General features: G+C 33.4%; 1 long non-coding RNA gene across 1 annotated transcript; it reads left to right on the plus strand.

The window, feature by feature from the left end:
- Positions 1–2,048: 2,048 nt before the first annotated feature.
- Positions 2,049–7,883, plus strand: LOC111616781. The gene is made up of 3 exons (XR_002755315.1): positions 2,049–2,666; positions 4,316–4,561; positions 4,638–7,883. It is a non-coding gene; the product is annotated as an uncharacterized LOC111616781 (long non-coding RNA).
- Positions 7,884–7,978: the final 95 nt, after the last annotated feature.

Below are 7,978 nucleotides of genomic sequence, written 5' to 3' on the forward strand. Positions count from 1 at the left end.
CGTTACCTTTTTAAATCTTTTTATTGTAATAATCTGTAGTTGCTTTACAATACTCTTATTAAATAACACCTCTATCCGCCATTATCAATTGTAAGACTAATAATTATCTAAATCTAAAAGCCCAAACACCATTTTATATTCATTACAAGAAAAAAAAAAGAAATCCAGCAACCAGTTGCTTAACTTTCCCGGCAACATTTGGTGGCGCCATCCGTTAAGATATTTTATTAAAAATAGCTTTTTATATATTGGGAAAAAGACTTAATTTTTAGGGATAGGTTTTTATAAAAAATTGTAAATTCTAATAACCAGTAAAATCGTCATTAAGTCAGACCCAATTCGAGATATGACACGACCCCCTTTATCTTCCCATCCTCTCGACCTTCAACCATCAAAATTTAATAGCATCAATCCCCCTAATATACAAACCGCTCTGCAAAATTTCAGAAATCTTCCACAAAAAGCACAGGAGTTATTAACCTACCGATAAATGAGAATTTCGTCCCGTGTAGTATAAGTTAATAAATCGTATAGAAAAGAATTATGAAGAATTAATTGAAGTACAGTACACTATATTGAAAGATTATCTGTGTAGCGGAAAGAAAAATTATACAGTATAAATTAACGAAAACCAGTTATCAAAGAAGCCTGTTTTATAGAAGTTATCTTCTAAAACAGGAATCTGATAGTATTTTAAAGCGTTACACCCACTTCACTCTCCAAAAATACTCCTACATTGGGTTTTCTAGCTTATTTGTAATCTTATAATGCGTAATTTATAGGGCGTTCTATTAACTGAATGCAATATATGACTTTAATGGGAACAATTAGGGCTGGAATCCTGTTTCCCGCAGCTTTTAGGAGGGATAACAGAACTGAATGAGGGCCCCAAATTACTTTAGCTATAGGTTCTTAAGGTTGTGACTCTGAATATATGAATTATATAAACAGAGGAGAAATGCTTATATATAATTTTAGTGTTACGCATTAGACGGGGTTCGACATTTTAATAGCTTAAAGTCATGTATATACGTAAGGTTGGCGTGAATAGGTTTATTTTATAGTTACGTGCGAACTGCCGAATTATGGAAATTCAATGCGTAAAAACTAAGATTTATTCGATATAAAGTAAACACATAAATTATTCTTTCAAAAGGTTTTGAAACAGAGCTTCTGTGCATTAAAAACTCGTTTAATCATCATGTTTGTTTATTATTCAACCCTGAAAGACAACCGGCTTTAGTAAGACTGAATAGACAGATGTATATATTTGTTTCGGCTCTATAAAAATGTTTGTATTTTGTTAAAAATAGTTCGAATACTGGTCTAAAAGTTCGGAAACGGAAATTTTAGTCAAGGATACTGTGGTGGTGCCAAAACCTATCAAATAAAAAGCAGGTTGTTGATTAAAAAATGACCGGATACGAGTTTGTGTAGAAACTTGCCATTTTTTCCAATAGGATTGAATTGATATAATAAGGCAACGCAAGTTAAGGGAGAGTGCCTCCCGCTAAGTCTTTCTATGGCAGGTGAGCCCTATTTACACGTTAGGCCAGGAACACACATGCGTAAAATTCGGCGTAAAATCTAGCATAAAACAGAAAACGTAAAAATTTTTCTGAAATTTTGGCTGAAACAGAACTGAAAATAGAGTAGAACGTGTCTCTACTTTTTATGCTGAAAAATTTTTACGCCAAAATTCCTCCAATAAAGAGGTCTTTCCTATGACGTCGAAGTAGACACGTGGTTTTTATTTTAACAATGGCGGCAATGAGGGTTAACCCTACAATTGTGACGGTCTCGAAAAAACTAAAAATAAATGAAATAGAGGAGTTTATTGAGTTTATTGAATCCGTTCGACCAAATCAGTGTCATGTATAAAGACACTGTATTTAAACAACGTTTATGGATGGCTACAGGTGTTAAATTTCAAATAACAGGTAAGTCTAGTAGAATCGATATATAGGCCTAGTATTTAGATCACATGTTCTTTATTTGAATTTGGAGTACAAGTCTATTAATTTAAATTTTCTATATTATAGCAGAGGAAGTGGAGAAAAAATGGAATGTACAAAGGGATAGCCTATATGAGAGGAAAAAATTAATAAAATTAGTATTGTTGGTGGCAGTGGTGTTTTCTATTTGGCCAGAATTTTTACGTATGTGTGTTCTGGCATAAAAGCGTAAAACAGAAACTGAACCGAAAACTGATTTCTGATTCAGTTTTCTGCCACACAATTTTACGCATGTGTGTTCCTGGCCTTAAACACAAGAAGATAAAGCGGAAAACTCACGTGACTAGCCCATCGGTTAGGCGCCAATCAACTTCAGTGTTCAGCCACTGGTGGGCCTGCAATGGAGAAAAATATCCTTTTTCATGAAGATTTCTATAATAAAATATCATTAAAACCGGCAGTTACCGGTAACTGCCGGTTGTTACCAAGGCGTGTTTAGAAAATGTGATCAAAATAACAAACCACGTTTAAAAATCACTGTTATGTCGTCACCGGTTGCCCTGCGGTAGTTATCGAAATAACCACGGTGGCGGTTATAGCTGTTCTGTTAAATTACAAAATGGCGGACACACTGTATCGTTGTGGAGAATGTGGCCGAGATTTTAAAACTTTGGATGAGATAAAACAGCAATTTGTTGGCCAAGCAAGAAGGTATGTAAATACTGTATTTATTCTTTTTTTTTTCGAGTAGTTAAAAGAAATTACTTATTCATTTGAAGTCCTTTTTTAATTGTTTAACAATTAATCTATATGGTTTTTCATATGAGATGCTGATTAAAAACCACCTCGGTTATTAAAAAATAAAATTCTATCAAAACAGTATAGAGCAGAGAGAAAAATATCGATTTGTTATGACCAGTACTACAATACTGCTGGCTGTATCAAGTATACTAGAGCAGTGTTTTTCAACCTTCTTGAATACGCGACCCCTTTACAAGTTAAAAAATTCTGGCGACCCCCTAGGGCCATATTAAAACTATAACAGTGATTTTAAAAACTATGTATTTAATTTTCTTTCTGTTGAGACAAATTATTGTTGATTAAAATGAAAATTTCAGAAGAATCGACAATAACTTAACCCACATAAAGTATGAAACTTCCTTTAATTATAACATTCGGCACAGGGANCTTTTTAATGCAAATGTTGTGAAAATCAGTTTACAACATACAGTATTGGTGTTTATTGTTATTTTGGTATCTATTTAGAAAACATCGTGGTTAGTTACATGATGTTTTTTTAAATAGATAACAATAAACTTCAATGCTAAATATTGCAAAGTGATTTGTTACTGTTAATTATTTTTTAATAATCTGAAATAAAAAATTATTCTCATGCTGTTTCCTCCCGAATTCTAATAGTTCAGTCATGTTGCTGTCAAGGAAAAATCCAGAGAAGAAAGACTTCTCTAGATTTTTCCTTCAGTTCTTTGTATTCCTCAAACCATTCTGACTTCCGCTTATTCTTTTGTGGGAGTTTGGAAAGAGAAGAGAGAGTTGATGTTGAAGGCTCAAATCTTCTGAATTGCTTTTTTACCATGCCTACATAAAGATAATTATATATTGTAATATGACATTCAGGTAAATCACCTGTATAATGCAAACAAAAATCACTTACTCAAAACCTGTAAAGTTGAAGAGAAACTCTCAAATGTAGCAGGTGGTTCAATATTTGGCCGCTGTCCGAGAATCTCATCCATCATGGGAAAAAAAATTCCCACTGGCTTCTTCCTCGGGCAGTTTGCTTGTTTCCATTTTTAATTTTCCTATAACTTTTCTTTAAGTTTCTTCATTTTTCATCACATTGATTACCCGTGACAAGGAAATCATTTTCTTGCAATGTTTGGGCAATTAAACTCCACACCTGCAAGATATAAATTTTGGATCAGTGTGTTACAATTTTTTCATTTTGGTTTCTGTGTTAAATTTTGACTTTTAATATTAATACAGAATTTAATAATTAAAATATATATAAATGGTTTGCTGTATAATAGTTAATATGACGATTTTAGTCTCTGTAATCCAAAAATATTCTTGGTAGACAAATCTCACAGCAATCTTATTGGCAAATTAAATTTATTTTTATTAAATTTATTGCTGATATATAAGATTGCTGTGAGATTTGTCTACCAAGAATATTTTTGGATTACAGAGACTAAAATCGTCATATTAACTATTATACAGCAAACCATTTATATATATTTTAATTATTAAATTCTGTATTAATATTAAAAGTCAAAATTTAACACAGAAACCAAAATGAAAAAATTGTAACACACTGATCCAAAATTTATATCTTGCAGGTGTGGAGTTTAATTGCCCAAACATTGCAAGAAAATGATTTCCTTGTCACGGGTAATCAATGTGATGAAAAATGAAGAAACTTAAAGAAAAGTTATAGGAAAATTAAAAATGGAAACAAGCAAACTGCCCGAGGAAGAAGCCAGTGGGAATTTTTTTTCCCATGATGGATGAGATTCTCGGACAGCGGCCAAATATTGAACCACCTGCTACATTTGAGAGTTTCTCTTCAACTTTACAGGTTTTGAGTAAGTGATTTTTGTTTGCATTATACAGGTGATTTACCTGAATGTCATATTACAATATATAATTATCTTTATGTAGGCATGGTAAAAAAGCAATTCAGAAGATTTGAGCCTTCAACATCAACTCTCTCTTCTCTTTCCAAACTCCCACAAAAGAATAAGCGGAAGTCAGAATGGTTTGAGGAATACAAAGAACTGAAGGAAAAATCTAGAGAAGTCTTTCTTCTCTGGATTTTTCCTTGACAGCAACATGACTGAACTATTAGAATTCGGGAGGAAACAGCATGAGAATAATTTTTTATTTCAGATTATTAAAAAATAATTAACAGTAACAAATCACTTTGCAATATTTAGCATTGAAGTTTATTGTTATCTATTTAAAAAAACATCATGTAACTAACCACGATGTTTTCTAAATAGATACCAAAATAACAATAAACACCAATACTGTATGTTGTAAACTGATTTTCACAACATTTGCATTAAAAAGTTTCTTTTATCCTGTGTTCGAGAACATGTACTGTACTAGTTGAATCTTGTATGGATTCACTAGAGTTGTCATTATTTACAATTACAGTTTCATCCTCTAAATCGCCATCATGCATTTGACAAATATTATTCAATACACAGCAGGTCATAATAAATATTAGAATGAGATAAGGGTTGCCCATATCCACATATCTCTAACGTCTGAAACGTCCTTTTAATAAGCCAAAGGCACATTCTACTATGTTGCGTATTTTACTAAGCCGTTGATTTAAATATCCATTATCTCGGAATGGCGTTATTAATTGTTCTTGCAGTGGATACGCAGAGTCACCTAAAAGGTGTTAAATCATGTTTTAGATAGAGTATCTAGATCGGAAAACAATGCATTTAAATGGGTGCCGACATATTTAGTACATTTTACTGTATGTCATTTACAGTTACTGTTTTAGTGTGTATTCATTTTCATGTAAACGGTGTATTTCATAAACATAAAGTTGAATTATTTTAAACGTGCTGAGCACGGCTAGTATTGCTGTAACAATCGGTCCAAATATGGCGGATTGACGATCAGAATGCGCTTGTATTCAATCTGCGGACACTACTTTTAAGGAAATAGTTACCTATATCTCGAGATCACTACGGATACATAGTTTTCGGGTGTTCCCTGAACACCAAAAAGTCAAAAACACGGAAAATCCCTGTGTATATATGTTGGCATCTATTTCGTTTATTATCTGAGGAGGGGTAAAGATTAAGAAATGAAATTTTGTACGGTTACTCCTTATACAAGGGGCATCGATACTATTAAATTTTGGAGTACGAAGCTCGAGCGGGTGGGGAGATATGGAGGTGGTCACTTGATGTCCTAAGCGTTTATAATGGATGATGTTGATCCACTACATCATCATCACCACACTTTCAGATTTCAGAATACTGTTAATATAAATATGCTTTAATTCTTAGATCAATTTAATATAAAAATTGATTTTTATATCGATAATTTCGTTTTATTTTACTCCACAAATTTAAATAAATTAATTAATTTAAAAAACAAATTTACGCATAAAATTATTATTATCTAATTTAATACATTTTGTAAAGGGTTGAATTTTAAACTTTTTAATGGCGGAAATTCGAGTCAAGATTTTGACGGTGGCACCATCTGTCGATTATTTTATTAATTTAAATAAATATTGAAAACCTCGTTTACTATCGAATCGACTCTTTCGTTTTTAGGTCAAAGGTCTAGCAAGCGTGCAACATAAAGTGCGATTTTCCCAAGAAAGCGCTCGCGATCTACTGGTAAGAAGTCAGGGATTTGAAAATTGCGCCGCCCGACAAGAAATACCCTCACGAAAAGCGCCAAAGATAGGACCAGAGCGTCGCCAAACGGAGACGGGAGCCGAAAAAAGTACACTTTTTAAATTAATTCGGTGGACCGGCTCCAACCGAGCGGGTGTTGGAGACGGTAATTTACGTAATCTTCAGACACGCGGTCGAAGTAAGGAGTAAGATTCGAGGGATTAAAGAGGAGGAAGGGATTAAAAAGATGATTTGGACAGTGATGCGGAGATCGTTTCACGCATTACTTTTCTTAATGGGAACGGTTCACGGATTAGATTACGCGGGTAAGTTACTCATTTTCGAATCAAAAAGGTAACGTGTCATTATTTAAAGTCACATTTACGAAATGGCAGACTTCCTGCACCCGTTTTTCTAAATGGCAGTGTCAGCTGGCCATCCGCCTATTTATAGTTCGATAGAGGCTATGCTAGAACTGTGACTAGCACGTGTTTATCTTTAAACGATGTTTTAATCGTTTTAAAAATGGAAAACACGTTTATTCTCGGATCTAATCTGTTTGCCAGCGACACTTTTGTTTCTTGTTTTATTTGTTTTGTAAGTTAAAACAATCGAAATTGTAAGGTCACTAGCGGGAAATTCGATTAAAGATGAATAGGTCATTGTTCTCGTAGAGGAACAACGTGCAACTATCAACGCTTTGGTGTTAGATCTAGTGTTAGTAATTAAAGTTTAATGAGTAAATTTTAAGTTTTTACTCTTTCGAGTAGTGGATGAAACATCGTTATCTGCGATATAAAATTCAATGAAGTGGTATAATTTTAATTTTGTCCTTAATTTCTGCAGGAAGTCTCCATTTATTGGGAGTTATTAAGCTTCAAACGGGGCGAACAAAATCAGTGCCCCCCATACACATCCATACATACAGAAATTACCCAAAATCTTTTTTGCATTTTTCGACGTTTCAAGGTCCCCTGAGTGCAAAAATGTAAAAATATCTGGGGGATCATTTTTTGACCGATCGCTATACTTTCCCTCTGTTATATATAACAGTCGGTAAAGTAAAAATTTCTCTCCTATCATATAAAAGATATATCTGTATCAATTAGAATTTTGAATGTGTAAAAACTCCGACTATATAAATTTAGTATAAAATTACACAACCCGCAATGGTACCGCACAAGAAGCCACAGAAGTCTGCGGGTTTCCCATTCCCATTGGTAGACATTTCATAATCATGAAAAGTGTTCATTTCCAACAAAGAGTTCGCTTGATTTTTCCAGGTATTTTTATGATTAGTAAATACATTCTAGTGTTATTTGTTTATTAATTGTGAGCAGAACTCTATTATATAATCATAACTTGAAACCGTTAAACGTATTACGTGTCTTTATTTTACAGGTGTGCCCGATCCTCCGAGTACTCCCGTAGCCACCACGTTCTCCTCCAGATCGGTAAATCTGTCGTGGACTCAGATCCAGAGCGATTTTTATGCTCCCGTTGAGTATTACGTCGTCTTTGTAAAGTGTGTAAGAGAATTCCTTCATCAATTCTATTTTAATCAATCTTTAAAAGAATATGTTCAAATTTTGTTACTCTCGGAAAGCGTTTATCTTAAAAATTCAATTA

The sequence above is a fragment of the Centruroides sculpturatus genome, unplaced genomic scaffold (assembly GCF_000671375.1).
Source record: "Centruroides sculpturatus isolate CEXI.00-Female unplaced genomic scaffold, Cexi_2.0 scaffold3992, whole genome shotgun sequence".
Classification (NCBI taxonomy): domain Eukaryota; kingdom Metazoa; phylum Arthropoda; class Arachnida; order Scorpiones; family Buthidae; genus Centruroides; species Centruroides sculpturatus.